Source organism: Chelon labrosus (genome assembly GCF_963514085.1).
Source record: "Chelon labrosus genome assembly, chromosome: 23".
Lineage (NCBI taxonomy): Eukaryota > Metazoa > Chordata > Actinopteri > Mugiliformes > Mugilidae > Chelon > Chelon labrosus.
Genome location: NC_140356.1, coordinates 1,628,619 through 1,650,422, shown reverse-complemented (window position 1 = coordinate 1,650,422; position 21,804 = coordinate 1,628,619). Strand labels below are relative to the sequence as shown.

At 40.7% G+C, this 21,804-nt stretch overlaps 1 protein-coding gene across 1 annotated transcript in view; it reads left to right on the top strand.

Moving 5' to 3' along the window:
• The window catches only part of tmtc1 (transmembrane O-mannosyltransferase targeting cadherins 1), a 109,058-nt gene that overhangs the window by 26,868 nt on the left and 60,386 nt on the right, over positions 1 to 21,804 (top strand). The window lies entirely within an intron of this gene.

Below are 21,804 nucleotides of genomic sequence, written 5' to 3'. Positions count from 1 at the left end.
GTGACATTGGTTAAAGCGCTTGAGGGTTCTCTGCTTTGGGCTAGTGAACCTGGACGGTTGTCTTGAACATTGAAGGACTTTCTTTTCCTTTATTTATACTGCTTGAATACTGCTTGAAGTTATCAACGACGTCTTCATTATAGTTTTCCTGTAGTATACAGGCTAAAGTAGAGATAACATATTTTAATGAGGCGTGTTGAGGGACAGCTGACAACTCTATTTGTGGAACATGCTGAATACCGCAGATTGCAGACTTCTAGTAATGTCACATTATCAGATCAGGGATGTTTCCTCGGGTAGATTCTGAATGCAGCTAAGTGGCCTGTATGGCTTTACACCGATACCATTATCCATGTCTCACTTTTTACTAGCTCGCTGTGCCACTGTGGCTCTCCATCCCCTGAGCGGCCCTTTTAAAAGAAGCCTGCATTGATAATGGAGGGCAGATGCCTGGAGAGCAGTGAGCTTCAGATAAAACACACTCCATTTACGCAGAGGCCAACTCTTTCCTGTCTCCCCATCGCTCCCATTGCACCCCATCCTCTTAATTTAATGTACCATACTGATGTTTTTTATGTTTTAACTCATGACCTACAAATCACGTATATATTACATTATAGCTGGCTACGTTCCAGTGTCCACATAGATTAGATTGTTTACTCGCCTTCCACGCAGCCTTTAGTTTCAGTTCATTTCAGCTGTGAAACTCAACCTGCATAGACTTGAGTTAAGAGAACATTACTTCAGTTTTCTGGTCTTTTTGACAATGTTAAACTAATGATCCACACGTGTTTGCAGTTAGAGTAAGTTACAATAAAGGATTTTGTCATTTGACTTAATTTCATACAGGCTGACAGCTCAAGACTTTTCAGAGGCATATAAAGCAAACACAGAATATGTCTTCTACTCTCGTTTTCTTTAGCGCCAGGCCAGAGTAGGATCACAGAAACTCATTGTTTTACCTCTGCTTAATCAAAGATGTAAAATAGAAAGGAAATAAACGGTTAGTCAGTGACACTGATGTTATTTAACCTAAATTCTTAACAGCAACTCCATACACACTGTATGTCAGGTTATTTTATTTCTTATTTCCCAGCACTGATACCTACCAAGTCATCAGAAATTACCAGTTTGATCGCATTCATTTTGTCTGACAGATCCAGGCTACAAGCATTGCATCTCCTACGTTTACCGAACATTTACACCTAGCGTTCGCACTGCTCCTGCTAATTGGGACACCTAAAAGTGAGATTTTTGGAAATGCTGCCGACCCCATTTCTGTCTGACTTAGGAATGATAATAATGATGATACAGGCAACAACATTCACTCCCTGATTGGGTCATCAGTCATTACATGTCCTTCCTTGATTCCTCACACTCCTACCATATGATGTTTTTCTGAAAGGTAAGAGTAGTTTGGACAGAGGTAAATTCTGAAATGGTATATGGAAAATGTTTGCCTGTTTCAACACAAATGTGTTATTTAGATGTAGCTTTCTGCAGCCACATGCTCATTGCTGCAGGGGTCACTACCTTCATGAATTTCCCATGTCCAGATTATGCATGGACCTAATGTCACAGCAAACATGTTTGCAGACAACCAGTGTATGGTAAACAGCATGTGCAAAGTTTTAGGCATGCAAGGGAGTCCACAGATTTAGTTCAGATCGACAAAACTCTGCAACTATTCACCAGAGGATGCAACAACAAATAGAAAACATTAGCCATTGTGGAACTTTTGAAACATTTAATGTTGCACCGTTCACAGTCTAAACACAAAGAGCTTTCCACATTCATCCAGGATGCTCTAGTATTGGCCGTATGATTGTTTCCACATGTTGCCTTGAGCTTGACACAGAAGTTCTCCCTCTCTGCAGAATCCCAGTGGGGAGTGAGGCGTGTGTGTCGGTGTGTGTGAGGGAGACATGCGTAGCACTATCCGCAGGCTTGAAGCCAGTATTCAAGTCCCGATTTACAACCACTGCTAAAAGCTGCTTTCCTGCTCTCTCAGAGAGCAAGTGTGCACGTGTCTTTCTATCTTTGAGTGGCTGATTGTGATCGCAAAGCATTGTTGTGAGGACATTTTGTTTTTACGTTGAGGGGTCATTTTGGCTGGCTCCATAGGCTTAATAGATCATTTGAGGGTAATGGAAGGAACTAGGCAAAGCATTATATCTATGTGCTGCAACGATAGAAAGACATGTGTGTGTGTTAAGGCATGTGTGTGTGTGTCTCAGCATTTGCATAGGTGTTTATGTATTTGTGTGTCCTACCAAAGCCAGGTCCAGATGTGTTGGGGGCCTCCCTGCTGTGTAAGCCGGGCTGGAATGTTCCGGAATTAGCCTGCACGCTGCCACTGGGCTGGGCAAGCTGATAACACATTAAAACACTGTGTGCTAGTGGAGATGTGTGTGAGTGTGTGTATTAAGTTTAATCTGTAGTAGGTTATTTTAGGCAAGCCACCCTGTAGTGTCTGCCACTTAGAAGTGTGGCAAACTTCCAAAGGGCTGCAGAAAATGTCAGACTATGAGAATATGTGTGAATGTGTTAAAGTATTATCAATGAGATTTTTTTTTTTTTTTTTTAGATGAGGGACATTATATGACAGTATTTGCTAAAAGCTAGGGATTGGCTATGGATATGTATTAATCCTCTATGTTTGCTAGTATAAAAAGCTATTTAAAATGTCTGATATGGTGTTTTAATTAAGAAAGTTGAGCTACCTGGCTAGCAATTCTTATCTAGCAATGTTGCTTCTGAAAAGCATGAACATAATCACATGAAATTACCTTCTTTTATATGAGATGGTGCCCCACTAATTAGAATTTCCCCCGAATAGCCCTTTCTCATGAGGCAGAAACATACATTATATATTTAGGTACTGAGAAGATGTTGTTTATAATTCCTGATCGTTGAACTAAAGGCAGTGTTTCTTTCTGAACCATCTTTTAGACATTTTAAAAAGCAATGGCGCCACTTTGTATATGCAGTTAATGCAGTGTCACACTGATCCACTTTTCACATCCCTCAATCTGTAAGCAGCCTGGGCTTCAGCCACTGGCGCCCCACTCTGCTCTGCTCTCAGTCTCGTTTATGTCTTCTTCTAGATTAGCGCCAGCTGCTATCATAACCCCTAATACCTTAAAACTCACACACAAACACACATACTTGGAGCAGTAAGCCTGTGTAATAGCAGTGATGGTGTAAAGCTGGCGGAGGGCTGCTGCACTGAGATAATGCCAGGCTGGAGCAGGGAGCCAACATGTGAGGAGGGATACAGATGTCTCTCTGCAGGATTTAGACATTTTGGTGTCTCTCTGTCTCTGAGGTAAAGTCCTGGTAAACAAACTCTATTGACTTTGTTCTTGCGTCAGCCAGAAATACAAGTGCAGTCAGGTGGGGAACAGCTATACCGGTGCTACCTCGTTGCCCAATACTCAGGAAGAGAAAGAAGTAGTTTTGTGTTGAGGATAAGCCTTGATTGTAGAGTGATCTCTATTGTCAAACATGTGTCTGTCCTGTTTATGATGACAGGGTTCATGTTGCTTGAGACTCATTCAAAATCAACACTGACCATAATATTGTAAATAAAATAATAATGAGTAATGAGTTACAGAGGTTTGCATATCAAAGGCAAAGGGCTGGCTTCAGGATTTCTCATCTGTAGGCTTTAAATTGGGCTGACTATTTTATTATTCAGTTTCAGATACCAGTGATTGTGCATCAGTATCTGCATCAGATTTAAGGGGTGAAGAACTTCGTACCGAAATATATTTTGTTGGTTTGTTTTCGTAAAAAGTACACCAGTCAGGTATAACATAATGACCACCTTCCTAATATTGTGTAGTCTCCCTTGTGCCTCCAAAACAGTTGCGACTCATCAGAGAATGGACATGGGCCTTCTGAGGGTGTTCTGTGGTATCTGGTAAGAGAATGTTATTACTGGGGGACCTTTGGGTCCTATGGGTGGAGGGGATACTTGATCAGTTTGGGATCTAGTGAATTTGGAGGCCAGGTCAACACCTTGTGCTGTTCTTCATGTTTTTTGTCTTGTTCCTAAAGCTTTTTTTGTGTGTGTGTCTGTGTCAGGCTGCATCCTGCTGGGGATGGCTGCTGCTATCAAGGAGTGTCATTGCTATGGGGTGGGGGTGCCTGGTCTGGTCTAGGTGGGTGCTACATGTCTAATCCACATGAATGCTAGGTCCAAACGTTTCCCAGCAGAACATTGCATTCGGCAATGTTATTTACTTCTCCTGTCAGTGAGTGGGTTTAATGTTGTGGCTGATCAGTGCATATGCATGTACTTGAGTAGATTACATCCTGTCCCCAGGCTACACATTTTCTTGTGTGGTTGCTTTTAGGGAGTTCAAACTAAAGACCATAGCATTGATACCACCAACAACACAATCTGCAGCTTAACCTTTGAACTTTAACCTACAGAACTTTAACCTAACTTTAACCTAAGAAGTTTATACAGTAAATATTATAATACTGTGGAAAATAAGAGCTCTCTCTGCGGTTTATACATACTGCATGTACTCTGTGACTGTGTATGTATGTATTTGAATCAGAGCATGGGCCTCGGGAGTTCATTTGCATAACATCAACATATTGCGCTGTTATGTGTACATGCTGGCATTTACAGAAAAGTGTTCATTCATTCATTCTTTCTGTCATCAAACGTGTGTGTGTTCAGGAGACGCGACAGGAAGCCCGGGGCCCTTCTCTCTCCATCTGTTTGTGTGTTTACACGCGAGCTAATAATTTGATTACAGCACGTTTAACCTGTTGAACCCCACACACTCACTCTTTGGCAGGTTCCTAATTACGCACTCCTGCAGTGCTGCCAGACGGCTGCTCGTAGACACACAAATGAAGTCAGTTTGATTTCATTGTAGCGGAGTGCTCTGAGTTCTCAAACATGCCAAACATATCAGGATGAATGACAGGTTAATGTGTTTAAACTATCCTGTCTTGAATCCTGTTCAAACTTTAAACAATAAAACTCAGATATTTAATTTATTGTAATGATGCAACTGTGGTGATATATCCTCCTTTTGGAAATGAGAAAAATAAGCATGTTTATAGTATGTTTAATTATTTTAATAGATGATCTTTTGATTTCATATATTGCAGTTACAGTTTACATCTGTTTACATCTACACTAAGTGTACAATGCAAAGTGTGATACACTTTAGCACGAGTAAAGCTGGCCAAAGCCTTCTATCTACGTTCAATAAGTAATTTAACCTAAACTTAACAATTCCTATCAGTTTTAATTTCCTTTATGTTTCTACGCGTCACAACATTGTTTATAGGCTGTACAGAAATAGCATCACTCAGCATGTGAGAGGTGTTTTTGCACAAATGAGATAAAATGAATCAGAAGAAATGAGCCTGAGCTGTTTACTCGCAAATCTTAAATAAATCTAATAGAATAATGTTAATGACATTTGTAATTATTTTAAACTAGCCATAAAACAATTTCAGCTTTAGCACCACAATCTTTTCATTTTATTTTATTGGAATTGTATCCGGGCAAAGTGGCGGCTTGGTGTTTCCATTCAGTGTGAGCTCACAGGTTCTGGCTGCAGGGAGGCCAATTAGATCCGAAGTTAACACGTCACACAAGATTAATAAAAACTCTAGCGTGTACAGCTTTAAAGGCAAAGGCTCCAGGCATAAAAATAAGATAAGATAAAACAAGATGTTTTCTTTATTTCTGCCTGTAGGGGGAAAATAGAATATGACACAGCAGCACAGGAGGAAGGGAAATTCCCATAAGCCTATAACTCAACAGAACAGTAGTGTATAAAAAAATAAAATACAATATTGGAGCAACAGAATATGCAGAACAAAAGTACAATAAAAACAGAAAGACAATGGAATCTGTGTAAAAATAAATGTGTTTTTGCTGTGCAACTAAACAACTAGTCCCCAACCAAAATGTTATGAGTGAAACCCACTAACAGTTGTGACTCATCAGAGAATGGACATGGGCCGTCTGAGGGTGTCCTGTGGTGTCTTACAACAGAATGTTGTTAGTGGGGGCCTTTTGGTCCTATGGGTTGAGGGGAGGGGCGTATGTTGATCCTACCACAGATACTTGATCAGTTTGGGATCTAGTGCATTTGGAGGCCAGGTCAACACCTTGTACTGTTCTTCAAGTTTTTTTTTAGTTGTTCCTAAAGCATCTTTGTGTGTGTGCCTGTGTCAGGCTGCAACCTGCTGGGGATGGCTGCTGCCATCAAGGAGTGTCATTGCTATGGGGTGGGGGTGCCTGGTGTGGTCTAGGTGGGTGCTACATGTCTAAGTAACATCCACATGAATCGATCCAGTATGTCCTCCACCTGGAGTGAGATGAACATATTTGTCTATGTATGGGGAGGAAACGTCTCCCTTCTTGCCTGTGTGTCTTCAGAGCAGTTTTTTGAAACTCTAGATAATCCCTGGGTTTCACACAAGATTATTCACAACAAAGCCTCTTTTTCCTCTTCCCCATGTCACCTGCATTCAGACAACTTCTGTCATTTAATAGAAAAGCAAAGATGAAGGTGTCAGTGGAAGGGAGGCTAGTAATGCACTGCGTCTTGTTATGGGATTTGCTACAAGGAGGCATTATGAGACGGTGCCAGCATCATACACTGCTTTCATAGTCCCCGTCTAAATGTCTGGTACCTAGAGAAGATGAAAACTGTTGCTGACATAATTTGAGTCTTAATTAAGCCTCAACAGATGCCTGTGCATCTTATGAAAGGACTAACTGGATGACAGACAGAAGGAGAGAATTTGTGCGTATCTGTCAGAGATAAAAGGGCATGGGAGAGGGGAAAATTTTGAAAAACATGAGAGCTGAAGAGATGGAAGTTGTTAGAACTGAGAAACTGATTGAAACGGTACAAAAGTTATTTCACCGAAAAGCAGCTGATAGTGAGGGTGAGATGAGTTGACTAATGCCCTTATTAGTGTTCTGGTCAGGTTTACTTCTGTGTATTGCATAAAGGGATGCCATGTTTTATTTAATAAAAAAACTGACAAAAACTATCCATATTTGAGTGTCCCATGCATTTAAAAAAATCCAAGAATGTATTCCATGATTAATTTACGCCAACCAGAAGTTCTGGTGCTTCCTTGCAGAAAAGAGATTAAAGAGCATTTTCCAATGTACTTAAGCAATGTGGTGTGGTTTGATAGGCCTAAGAGGAAAGACAGTGGTCTTCAAGCTTCATCTTGAAAATCTTAATTTCACCCAAAATATCCCATATTTGTTGGGGTAACACTTGAATGTAGAATCCCACATATGGCCAATTGGCACAACAGGCTTCTGGAGTCTAAAGTAAACGTTGCTGGTGACTTGAAGCCAGTTGGACTATGGAATCATCCTGATACTCAGTAGACAAGGCTGCAAACATTCTGTTCTCCATCAAATGTATTTTGGCAGGTTAAGCCAACACAATTTCAGAATGCTTAATCAGTAAATTTAGTTATTGATTCTTGTTGCAATTGCAATTTCATGTTCTTTGAAGGATTTGCTTGTTGACGTTTAATGATTATAAGTATTGTCCAATTGTTCAAGATTAATTCTTTGGCCTTCATCTAGGTAGTGCAGGGGTAGGGAATCTCTGGACAGTCAGATCAGATTGCCTCATAGAGTAATAGATCCTTTTTTTAGCAGACACTTTAGCAATGTTGACAACCCACTTAGGGTGACTGTGGTTTCCCTAACTTGACAAGTCAAAATGTATGCCTGAAAAGTAATGTGTTAAGTCAATATAATATTTGTTTTTGAAATCTTTTGTTAGTAGGCATAGTTTTTTATTGTATGTATGTTCCAAATTGAATGTTATACCCATAAAGAGTGGATAGTATTTCTTGTGCATGATGAACCCAATTGTCCAATGGACACTGGAGCTAAGGTGAATTTTCCTGTCTGACCATCATCGTGGTGATTGTGAGGTGGTGTCTTGCCTTATAATCTGTAGGAAAGACACAGTGATAGATCACTGTGCATTGACAAGTGACACTAGCATAGACTGTATATAAATATGGACAATGCGTCCCCACTTGCTTTCATTGGTCAAACTGACACTATTCTCCCGGGGATACGGGCGGTGTCACCTTGCGATCCTACGGGGCCTCTTCAGCTAGCAGTTGTCATGGCAACTTGTAGTCGTCATGATGTCACATCCTGTTTCTAGCGTCAAATAACTAGCTACAAAGCCTATTAGAAAAATGGAAACTTGAGTATGCATCAGCATTATATTAACTGCCTAAAATGACAGAAACTATCCTTGAAAAAAAAATAATTTGACATGTATTTTAGTGTTTTAGTTTGGTCCAAGTCGCATCCACTAACATGGAGGGGGTGGAGCTTATGACCTATAGTGCAGTCAGCCACCGGGGGGGAGCTCTACTTGCTTTGGCTTCTCTTGTGAGGAGCAGTTCCGTCATCCATCTTTATACAGTCTATGGACATTTGACAGAGGTGACAAAAAACAGAAAATTATGATGGGAGAGGAAGTAATATCAAAAATGAACTAATACTGAACATTGATGAAGGTATATAGATAATGGAAAGAATAAATCTTCCTTTTTAAACTATCTCCAAAGCTTCATTTAATTTAAACTATTTTGTGCAATAACAGTAACAATCAGGTACTCCTGTTTTATTATAGTTCACTGCATGCTTCCTTTATGATATTATACCCTGTCTTGAGCAGTGAAAGTATAAATTCCCATATTTGTCTGTTCAGTAAAAAGGAATCACTCAACTTTGAGGCCTTATCAGAAACTTGAAGGAACATCATACTTTCATGTATTGAGTAGTCGTTATGTTCCTTTACTTTAGCTGAAACTGTAGAAGGTTACAACCCTGAACTTGCCTGATCCCCCCCTGAATCAGCCTCCGCTTTGATGGTTTTGATAGTGTCAGCTTTCAGCCTCTGCAGTGGAGTTAATGGTGCTTTTCTTCTGTGAGCATCAAGAGGGATCTAACAGCCAGCAGGACTGTGTGAGCTCAGGCTTTGACCTCCTCTTCCTCTGTTTGCACTGTTTGCTTTAGCTCAGTTCAGATATTGCTGTATCCTCATAGTGTGTTTACAGATGGCTTAGAGATAGTAGAGGTCCATCAAATATGTCCGTCTTGTCTTTCCTGCAGGCTTCTTCTCTCTGAATTTCACACCTAAGTGACAGATTCTATGTAATGTGTATCTATATGACTTGCATTAATAGTTTTTGTAGACGTAACACAAAATCTAGATTTCTTTTGCCACATCAGAACTGCAAATATCCAAAGAAATTACAGCTGTGAAGTTCCACTGTCACAAGGCATTTATAATTTTCAAAATGGGAAGTGAGCCTACAGTACAAACATATGCAATCCATATTGAAAGTTTTCAGCAGCAATGTTCTCTCATGATGAGAATCATTGGATTTGGTTTCAAATGATGTCAACTCACACAATATTGAGCATAAACTGTGGACTGACTGCTGCTTTATATTCACTTACCAGTTCTTCTTTCCTTTGATGTGGAGCCAAACTTGCCCCAGGGTGTTGCGCTTGACCTCCCCAGCTTTCTGTAGCTGTTGTAACAAGCTTTGCTGTCGGCCCCATCTGGCTTGCACCACCAAAAAAGTCTTAATTGACAGAGAAGCACACACACACACACACACACACACACACATTTGATTGTTATTTTCTGTGTTAAACGCTGTAAGAACCGGCCCAGTGGGATCCACTGTTTGCATTTTCTCTGGATGCTGAGGGAAAATATGATTATAATAGTGATGGATGATGAAGATGACAAGATGGTGACAACGAAGTGAAATGCATCAAAGCCAGCCTCTGAAGTCTGTGTGTGTGCTTCAAAATGTCTCAACTGTGAGATCAAAATACATTGGAAAGTCTTTGTTCATACCATAGACAGTATAAAGATGGATGACGGAACAAGGAAGAAAGTAGAGCTCCCCCTGGTGACTGGCTGCAGTATAGGTCATAAGCTCCACCCCCTCCATGTTAATGGATGGGACTTGGGCCAAACAGGTCAAGTACAGGTCAAATAATTATTTTTTTCAAACATGATTCAGTCATTTACGTAGTAAATATATAATAATACTGTATCCAAGTTGCCATGCCAACCATTCTGTACCATAGGCCTCGAGAGTTGGAAAAAAACAACAACAAAAAAAATCCATTTCTTTGTAACTTGTGGAGGTAGAGCAGAGTGCAGTATTAATTAAACGAAAACACGAGTGTGTCTGGTGAAAGTGCAGGCAGGTCGTCTATAACGTGGCTCACACAGAGTCTGGCTCCAAACTCCCAAGATGGCACCACCAGTATCCCTGGGAAAATATGTATTTTGATCAAATTCATTTGACTAATTCACATATATTTCTTATGACTCTATTTTTGGACTATTTTAACTCTAAATCTATGTACCAGCTTATGCCCAGCTACACCATGTGTACCTAAATACATCAGGTCCTTTTCATTCACAAATTTGCAACAAATCAGATCAAATTTAAAACAGTCCGTTGATGGTTTCGGTAGTGTCATCTTTCGGCCTCTGCAGTAGTTTCTTTCATTCAGTCTCTGATTTCAGATTGCTACAGCATTGACTTGTCATTTGGGACAGTTTTGTTCCTTAAATTTTGTCAGTTGTGTTGTTGCTAAACCTTAACTTTCAGATTTTTCAAGGACACTACCATGCCTAATATCATGGGCCTCTATCACAGTATAAGTCAAGCTTTGTTTTTTTTTTCTTTCAGCTATGCTTGTAGCTGCTGTACATAAATCCCCATGCATCAACCACTTTTCTTATATAAATACTGTCAAAGTTAATGCGTTATTACTGTGATGAACGTTCTGGCACGTTCTGTGATTACCTCGTCCCAAACCGTAGATTGGGAAATTGGGAAATGATCAAAGCTGGAGTAGCCACTGTGGAGAGCAAGCAGAATCTGACGTGTATCTGCGGTAAATAATTTTCTTCTTGCAAAGGGCAGTAATATGCCCTGTAGTGTAAAAACAGCCAAACATCCAGAAAGCTGAAATTGATAAATAAAAGTTCAGCTTCAAAGCCCCGCCAGATGGTTCCCTCGACAAGGACTGCATTCACTGTCGATATGAGTTTTCAACCGAGCAGGGAGCTTTCTGAGCAGCCGAGATGTTGATAAGAGTAATACACACTTGAAAAATATCCCTTCAAGTATATTAAAAAGAGATATTCTTCAAAAGTATGAGAACACGCGTTATCATACTAATAATCACGATTAATATATTGACAGCCCTGATAAATACAGCAAAACAATAGAACCAACAGATGTGCTAGCAGTTACGGTGATTATTCGCTCCTGAATGGAGATGTGATAAATGTGAAATGTGATTTAATTAAGTCCCTGCACACTCAGCTACATTTGCATATTTTAACCCTGTGAAATGCTGCTCGTGAGCCTTGATCCTCTAAGATTTACTCAAATTAGAGGTCACCTGCTGAAAATATAGACTTGGCACCAGCAAATACATTATTTGACTCATTCAGAGGCTTATTGCAAGTGAAATAAGAAAAGCCTTTCAATCTAAAAGCCCCAGCTTATATTGTACATTCAGAAAATGATAAACTAAAACCATTGCTCTGTGAACAAACATCAGACTTTGCATTCAACAGCTAACATACAAAAAAAAATCACTTTTCCCAGTTGGATTAAAAGGCTTGCATGGTTAAATCCAAATCCAATTACCTTGGATTTGTTGCTCAGACGTCATTCTAGTATGCATGCTGCATCCTCACTTGTCCATCAGTAATATGAAGGCGGTTGGCATTGAATGCTTTGTGGAATGCTTGAAGGCACAGCAACAATTTCACGTCCACAGTGCGCCACAAACAATGTTAATGGTCTAGAGGATTTAGGGGGATCTGTTGGCATAAATGGAATTTAATATTCACTCATGTTTTCATTAGCACACAGTCACATGAAAACAATAAATCTTGTGCTTTTATTACCTTAGAATGAGCCCTTTATGTGTACATAGGGAGTGGATCCTCTTTCATGGAGTCTGCCATGTTAATAATCTTATTTATACAGTAGCCCAGAACAGCCAAACCAAACACTGTCTCTACAGAGGGCAGAGAAGAACGGATGGAAAGTCAATGAAGAACAGAAATGTTTTTTATCCATGCAAGAAGTGTTATTGTAAGGAAGATGTTAATTTATTGGTCAACTGCTTTGTTCAGGGCTGAAAATTATTGGATAGATTGCCTTGAACATCTTTCGCAGATATTAATGGTTCATCTACAATTAATCCTAATGACTTTGGTGGCACAAAAAATTTATTCTTATACTAGTTAATTAGTTTTGAACGAAATTTCGGACAGATGTTTACGGTAGGGCGTGGTGGTTAGCACTGATGGAGTTTGCATGTTCTCCCTGTGTCTGCGTGGGTTCTCTCCAGATACTCCGGCTTCCTCCCACCGTCCAGGGTGTGCCCTGACTCTCGCCTGATAAACAGCTGAGATATTCTCCACCCTATAAACGGGCTGGAATGACAGGATGGCGTTTCTATAGTACTCATCATAGAGTAAATTCACTCTAAAACTGCTGCATTTGCCTTTATTAATATTAGATGGCCCTGCTGTGACTGCGCCTCCAAACACCCGGTCAGGCAGCAAGACTAGGGAACTCCATCTTCATTAAATCTCGATGATCTAATGTGTGTGTTTTGCCTCTTAATTTTTTATTTCGAGAGTGTGAACAGCCACTAAGAGCAACACTGAGCGATAGAAATGGAGATGAAGAAGATGGAAGACAGGGATGTTAGCAGGACAGTATTTGTTTTCCCAGCTCAGTGGAGCATCTGCTCCATGTTCCTCCAAGACGTGGTTAATTAGCGACAGGGGAGACGGCGCGTGCATACTGCTGCTCTCAGGGATTTATCTGATTCTGCCTGTCAGATATACTCTCAGTGTCTAAGTATGGTTGCTCTTACTGTACATATACACAAGACATAGGCATGTCTGCCATAGCCTAATCCCTCTCTAGATACTTATGTTCGGCAACATGTGCTCAACAGTAAACACTTGTTGTGAGGACTAGGAACTCGTTAAGTCATGAAAAGGGTCAAAGGGGGTTTGAGATATCCTAACATAACCGAAATCCACATGAATGCCAGGTCCAAAAGTTTTCCAGCAGAACACTGAATTGTCACAAGGTGGTCAGTGTTATTTCCTTCTCCTGTCAGTGGTCATAAAGGTAGGCAGAAGAAACAGACCAAAAATGCACTGAGAAAACAAGTAATATTATTCTGTCTAGGGATTGAGATAATTTTGATTGTTTTTTGGCTTTCCAATGCCTGCTAACAAAATTTGAATAACATATAATCAAGTTTTGATCCAGATCCAGATCTACGGTAGAATTACATGATCTGATCTGGTTTTAAAATTCTTTTCCTTCCCTTTTGACGACCCATTTTAAAGATTTGGTCCGATCATATAGTCAAAATCGGCACCAAATTTCTTCCGATTGGCTGTGTCCTAGAGTTTATCCAACCCTGTTTTAGAGACCACACTGCGGTAAGTCATTCTGCTGTAAGGTAAATAATCAGTGGTGTAGATTTCAAACCAGGACTAAATGCAGCCCAAAAGCAAACCAGTTAGCTGCAAGATCCACAAAATTTGAACCGTGAGCCAATCGAGCCGCAAATATGGTGGTAGCATTACCCTATTAGCAAAACAAACACAAGAGAAGACTGTGGTGCAGCTGGAGAATGCGTTGTTTTACTCAACAACAACTGATCTCCTGACCACCAGAACCATTCGGTCTGGCATGAAAATGACTATTCATGTCACTGACAAGGAACTGGGACTTGCCTACAACACTGATAGATTTTAGACTGGACACATTTGACCTGTATGGGAGGAAAACAAACATAGCTTACTGCAAATACAGCATGTCTGAAGCTTGTAAACCCCATAGAACAGTACAAGAGTAAATGTCTTGCATTATATTGTTCTTTGAGAAAAGAGCATAGAGCCTTCTCTCCCAAGAAAACGATAAAATCCTTAAAAGCAAATATGCCAGTCCCCACAGGAGGTAATTATATCCCATAAAATCGCAGGAAAGTCCCTGATTGGTACAAGATTAAAATCACAGTCACGCTGCAGTAATGATTGCTGTAGTGTGCAAAAAATGGCCACACCTGCGCAAATTTGGGTTTGTTGACTTCTAAATGCAATGCAATGGCTTGATTAATATGTGTTATTGAAGAAGTACAACAGTAAATACTGACGGTTTGGAATCCCAGTAAGCGAGGAGAGCGCAGCTTGCTCCGCTGCTAAATGCACTTCAGGCATTCTTGTGTGAATGTTTATCCATGGATGTTGCAGCTTATGTGGTCTCGGAGGCTTCAAGAAACACTAATTAAGGCTAGGTCACTGGAGTAATAACTAGAGACAGAAATAACCAGCATACCATTAGTATGCTAATGCAGTCCACACACGGGCCTTGTCTGCTCCTTCAACTGTAATATATAAACGTGTAAGAAATTTCATGAAGATGTGTTTAATGTGGAATGATAATGATCGCTCAGAATTTGGCTGTTTTGATTGGATCCCAATTAGCAGCCGCCATAGTCCCGATATTCCTATAATATAACTGTAAAATAGATCCTCATTAGAATTTGATGGAGTTTTATTCCAGCAAGCTCCACTTGAATAGATTTATTTAGACAGGAAACAGTGACAGCCATGGTCAAACCAACTGCTGCTTCATCAGCAGAAACTTGTAGTTAAAATCCTTGACTTGTGTTTTATGAGTTCTTTGTTTTGATATAGCCTTGAAAAGCATGAATCAATTTCAGCTCTGTTATCTCCCGTTTGTTTTAGTTTGTGAATATGCAGATGCAACAAGCACTTTCCTGCTGGGTTTTTACCGACATGAGCTACATACAATGTCTCTGGATGGTGCTGATTACGGCCTTAAAAGCTACTGCATGGTTTCCACACCTGCAGAGCACATTGCTTATAGCTTTGAGCCTGAGTTTTCATTTAACGGCACTTTAGAGGGCAGCAGAGGTATTTGTGACTAGATGGCGCTGGATAAGGTTAAAATAATGAAACCTCATTCTGGACAGCAGCAGCAAAGCCCTCTTTGACCTGAAAAATGTATTTCTATTTCCCTATCTCCTGTCTCCCTGCCTTGGATTTTGGATGTCCTCTCCCTCCAACATTTACTATGCTGCAGTCTTCTGCTGCATTCCATCCAACTTTATTTGCCTCGCTCCTCTCATTCCCTCTTCCCGTCTCTGACATGCCGCAAATATCCTTCCCTGCTTTCCTTACCTAACCCTGTGTTTCCTGCTGGCTCAGGAGCAGGCAGGCAGTAATGAGGACATCAGGGAGATGTGAGAGGCGTTTTGTTTTTAAAGGCGTGAAGAGGAACGAGGTGAGGAGGAACAGAGACTTTGGCTCCGTCTGCTCTACCGCTCGCTCATTACTCACCAGAATGCTTTTTCAGTTTCTCTTGATCTTTTGTTAGCATTCCCCAACTCATGTCTCACATTTTTTCAGTCCATTAATGGTCATATATTACTCAGTTTAATTGTACCAGTTAACTTTTTATCTCTCATTTAGTCCACCCCTTACTTCTTCACACACAAATGGCTGCTCCTGTAGTTAGGCAAAGGACCACCAGTCCTTTTCATGTAGCCTCTTTGGAATAAAGGTTGTGCCTTGTTTTGTTACAGAGTTTTTTGTGATTGGGGAAAATTAGAATGGTGCTGTATGTGAAAGTTTACACTAGGGCACCGATTACGCTGACTTTGTTTGGCTCGGTGTGAAAAAGCAAAGGCGGAATAATGTGGAGGTCTTTTCAGAAGCAATATATTCATATGTGAAAAGGACTATTAAGGAGAGAAAAACTCCCAACCCTGTAGTACCTCCTTAAAGGATATTAGCTGTTTTTACACATTTTTTTTCACCCATCAGACCTATCAACACTATTATTCTCAACGATTGAAAAATTGTCTGGTGGTGCAAGAAAGGCAATCAGTGTGTCGCTCAAACGCACTTCAGACACACACCCAGATTTGTCAAGCTTTAGACTCTCAAAGAGGATATTAGACGCTACGTAAAGATGAATGTTGTGAGATATCACCCAAAATTTGAAGCCCAGAGTTGCTAGAATGGTCGGTGCCGTCTTTTCAGAAACAAGGACCGTCCAAGTAAGAAGTGCAGGGTGCTGCCTTTCACACACTGGAACCACCTCTCGCTACCTCGGACTGAAGCAAAAGAATGTGATCACAAGTCACCTAGACACCTTCAAAAGTAGTGATCTGCACTCAGTTGAATCCTGAGATGCAGACGCAACTCCACTTCCTCCCGTTGGCCAAACTAGTATGCTGGGGATATGGATGGCGCCATCTTTGGAGCCAGAGTCTGTGAAGCAGAGTTATCGATGACCCGCCTGCTATTCCTCTAGACTCACTGGCGTTTGCGTTTAATTAATACTGCGCTCTCCTCTACCTCTAACAGTTACAAAGAAAAGTTGGATTACACATTGCGCTTATGTTTTCATTTCTTTTTCTTACTATCAGGGTCCTACGTGACCGCTCCATTCAGTGGTTGTCCATGGCAACTGTCAGTCATCATGATATCACATCGTGCATTGCTAACTAAAACGAAACTTCTCAGAAAAGTTGACACTTGAACGTACATCAACATTTTATTAACTACCAAAAATGACAGTAACCATCCTTGAAAAATATTATTTGACATGTACTTTAGTGTTTAGTTTGGCCCAAGTCCCGTCCACTGACGTGGAGGAGGTGGAGCTTATAACCTATACTGCAGCAATACACCAGGGGGAGCTCTACTTGCTTTGATTTCACTTTTGAAGAGCTGCCATGGCATCACATTTTTTTTACAGTCTATGGTTCACACCTGTATTGTTTTGGAAGCACCACTTCTAAGTTATAATACTTTTCCTCTTTCCCACTCACTCACCCGTCAGCATTTGGTCTGTTATTCTGTTCAACTCAAATTTGTCAGCACAATAAACACTAATCACCAGAATCTGTAGCTTTTGGTAATTGCACTTACTTCTCAGCTGTTTTGTGGTTGAAGTTAGATACTCAGGTGATGCACCTGCATATTTTTTGTGAGACTTTTCCAGTTATTTCTGGACATCAGCATTTGAAAACTGTGTTCCTCACTCATTGCTTTTTCAAGCCATGGCCGCAGCTGGACAATCCTAAGGTTTCCCAGAAGAGTGGCTGTTTGGAAAGGTTGGCTTGGAAAACTACTCGTGCATTTATACCAGCAGGGTCTCAGTCCCAAGGTTAGGTCTAAGGAGGCATCTTGGGCTGACACATGCTCCAAGTGGCTTCCTCATTTTCATGCCCTGACTGTTTAAGCATAAGCATCAGAATAATAGATGACACAAAAGTAATTTCTCAACATCAGCAGCTTCAGGCACATCTTCAGAAGCAGAACTGATGTGATTAAAACCCTGCATTGGCCAAGAAAATGCTACTCTGCAACACACCTGTAACAAAGGTGTTATGTTGTTATGTAGTGACAAGTAATTGTGTGTTACATAGCTAATACTATTCTTATTTAAAAATGTACATTGATAAAATATAATCCAGCTCAAGTAGAGTTCACATGGTTAGTTCAAAGTCTTACTGGTCATGGAGGCCTTCAAGTTTCGGTTTCCTCCACTCTTGTGGACGTCTTTCTGCATACAGATGGTAAAACAAAAAAGTCTTGACGCTGGGGTTCGAGCTGGACCCTTATGAATATAGATTCTATTTTTTCAAATTTCATGTGAATGTGTGTCTTGTCCCTGCAGCTCGAACTGCCTCTCGCTTTCATGGATTCAGGAGATTAGAAACAGAAAAGCAACATGTTTTCTCCATAAAGATCCTCAATAAAATCAAAGGTTAGTGAAGATGGATTGCTTTAATATGAAGACAGCGTTCTTTGCAACTCTGAGGAACTGCTTCTGTGCCCTCACTGGACAGATAGGGAGAATGTGTGTGTGTGTTTGAGAGAGCGTATCTCTGTGATTAATGAGCAGATTCTTCAGGCACTTCAGGCTGTATCTTTAGAGGAAGAACACACACACACTCAGCACTCAGTAAAGCTCTCGCTGGTATAATACTGAGCAGTGTTTTGCCTGTTCCCTGGCAGAGTTCTGAGGTCACAGGCCCATAACGATGCCTGATAGTAATCCTCTCCTGGGTTTTATGCAGTGCACATGTGGCCAAATCTGGTAGGCCGGATGAGTGTGATTTTGGCAGGGTGAATGTACGCTCCAGTGCACACAACACTTTTCATGATGAAAAACATCATGAATTGAGGGTGGAAGGGGATGATTATGAAAAAAAAGGTTATAAAGTGCATTTAAAGAAAGGACAACAGCAGAAACATTTTAATCACTTGAGGCTATAGTGCATTTAAACAAAACAAAACAAAGCATCATAGACCATAGATACGTTTTTTGTTTGGATTTTAAGTCTTACCACTGTCTCATTACTAGGTGGGTGGGTTGGGGTCCCAGTGCGTGGCACTGGTGTGTGAATGAGTGTGTGCTTGTGTGAGTGAATGGGTAGATGTGTCTGTGACTGGAAGTGCAATGTGTACTAATAGGTAGAAAAGAGCTATATAAATAACAAGACCACCACTTAAATTTCTAGTTCTGATTCCGGGGCAGAGGTAGATATATAATTGTTAGAAGAATTAGCCATTTACTTCAATTAAAAGTCACTACAGTGTAGCTGTTATTATTTTGACTTTTGTTTATATCTGTGTGTGGTCCTGTTCAGACCTGATATTAACAGTGATCAGATCAGAAGCATCCAGCTTTACCTACGTGTGTTCACACCTGGCATTAAAATTTTCTCCAAATGCGGCTCAAGCCAGGCCCCGGGATCCATTCACAGTTTCACGCTCTGTATGCAAATAAACAGTGGCTCCATTTGGGGTGCAGTAGAATATTGTCATAACGTGTGCTCAGAGGCGGTCCTGGCTAGATTTACGCCCCGGGCGAACCATCCCTTGGACTGTAGCAGATTTTTCAACCTGGGTTTTTCACCCTGTTTACAACTGGCATTAACATTAACAATAGGTGTGAAGTGCAATCTAAAACTTGACTTTTCTAGCCTTCTTTGATGCAAAATCATCAATTACATCATCATACGAAATCTGTTGTGCAACTCTAATAGTTGCTAGTTCAGCAAAACTAAAAACCAAATACAGTTGTCTTCTGTGGCTAATAGCAACATATTAGCAAGAGGCTAATAAATAGTCTATAGCCTACTGTCACTCATGCCACTCATAGAAATCTGCATACCTTTATCTTTTGCCCGTTTCTCCTCTTCTTCTTTTCTTCTTTTTCTGAACTGGCCACCTGATGGCTTCTTTGGTCTTTTACTTTGATCCATGATGAAGATGAAGATGAAGACATCATTAACTTTTGCATTACCTTTTGCCAACACCGTCCATTCGGCCGTCAATCAACCGGAGTTATGTGAGTCACGTAGATGACTGCACAGATTTATTTATTTTTTTTCATTTTTCACATAACCCAATTAATTACATGTAGGTATATGGGTCTATGTTAATTTTAGAAATAAAATACAATTTGGAAGCAGTTTGTGTTGCGGGCCTGGGATCAGTCTATCCCTCGCCCCCCTCCCCCTTGCCTCTTCTGACACGCACACAACCTGTATGACTCTCAGCAGCAAGTTGACGTGACAATGAGGGCGCCCCAGCGCCCACTCCACTAACTTGACATGGAAATGAGCGGTAGTCTAGAAAACTGGCGAGTTTTTTTTTTTTGTTTTGTTTTGTTTTGTTGAGGGCTTTCGTGCGCCCTCACATAGATTGCGCCCTGGGAGGTCGCCCACATTGCCCATAGCAAAAACCGGCCCTGCGTGTGCTGTCTCTAATGGTTCACTGTCACTCTTTTAGAACCACAAATACAACCACAAACATTGTTTGCTGTATGTGTGTCCTGTTGTGGGGATATGGTACAAATTGTGGAATGTGATCAACATGATCACATGGCTAGCTAACAAAATGCCAGTATATTTATGACTGAGTTACACATAGCCAACTCATACTCATTAGTTAATACATGTGAGGGACCTGAGTGGAATGGTAAGGTTACAGGGAGCAGAGGTACAGAAGGTGCAGGACGTTAAGTACTTAGGGTCAGTTGAGTAGGTGGTCAGTGGTCCTGGCCATGATGCGTGTGTTCACATTACATTAGGAATGCGGTCACAAGTGGCCCAGGTCACCTCCAAATGTGGTCTGAGTAACTGCATCTCAAATGCGTTCTCATCCTGGCCTCTATGTGTGACCAACCAACCCTTGCCTTTAAATTACCGTTAATGTAGTGTTTTTCCATTGATGTCTAATGTCAACTAAACTGGATAGTCACATCTAATGTACATTCTAATTAACACATACACACTAAAAAAACACATTAGATCCTTTTTATTAGAGTATTGTAAAACTTAACAATCAGCAAGCCTTGTGTCACACTTTAATTAAATTTAGACCGTTAAAGCTAATTATAAGGTCAACAAATGATTTGCCTCTATAGTGAAAAAGTCAGCAGTGATGCAGCCCATTATATATAGCTTCAAGGTCAGATGTATGGTATGCTCCACTAACCATCCAGACCTGATACAGTATCTGTTTCACCTCTCACAACAGCACGTGGTATTAAAAGATCTTTTAATTAGAATCTTACAGTTTTGTTATTGGTTTTCCTTTGAGTCAAGTAGTACTGACCTTCACTTTGCTCTCAAGGTTTTCAGCTGTTGCGAATATTATGCTGAGAATTTTTCTTACCTTTCATAAAGCACTAACATTGTTGCTACCTTGGCGATGCCACAGTTTAAAGACTGACAGCTGTTCCGCGCCAAAAGTCTTCAGTTTCGGATGGAGCGTTATGTGGCAGGCATTCAGCAGGGTGCACAAGACAGTTAAATGACGAAAAGGTCACCTTTAGCTTGACGCACACGTACACCAACCCGCCCCACACACACTGATAACATGCTGGCAGAATGTCGGTTTTGTCAGTGTCAGAGAGCTGTGAAGCGTTTCAGCTCTGTGACTACCCCGGAGCAGCCCTTCACAATACATCACACATCATAAGACATTGCATGGCATGATATTAGCTCAGAGCAAGAGAGAGAAAGAGAGAGAAAGAGCTGTACTGAGATTTGCAAGAGATATATATCAGAGTCCACCCAGCTACAGTATTCTAGGCCAATTTCCTCTTTTAATTAGGGTACAAGAATGGAATTCTATAAACAATACAAAAAAACTCCAACTCCTACCATGGGAAATTTCTCCACTATCACGAGGAGAAGAGTTCCCTTGGCTAGTTGGCTCAGAGTTTCAAGTTCCTTTAACAGCACAGGCCTTGGGACTGTCCTCATGACTCACTCTGGCCCAAGCAAATTAAAGTTAAGAAAAAGATTGTTGGACAACCACCAAAAAACACAATCTTTAATGTCATTTGGCACTAAACAGACAGTGCAAAGTGGCCGACCATCTGATCACCACGACTAATTGGAAATGAGATTTACTAATATAATACTAATATATATATTATGGATGGGACTTTAACGCATTAATTAATTACAAAAAAAATTGCGGATTTAATCGCAGTTCGCATTCCGAACAACGCGGAACATTTGTCAGTGCACAATTTCCTGGTACACCGATTACACTGATGTACACGTCAAAGCTCAGCTAATGGCTACCAAAATGGAGGAATCGGATGAAAGCATGT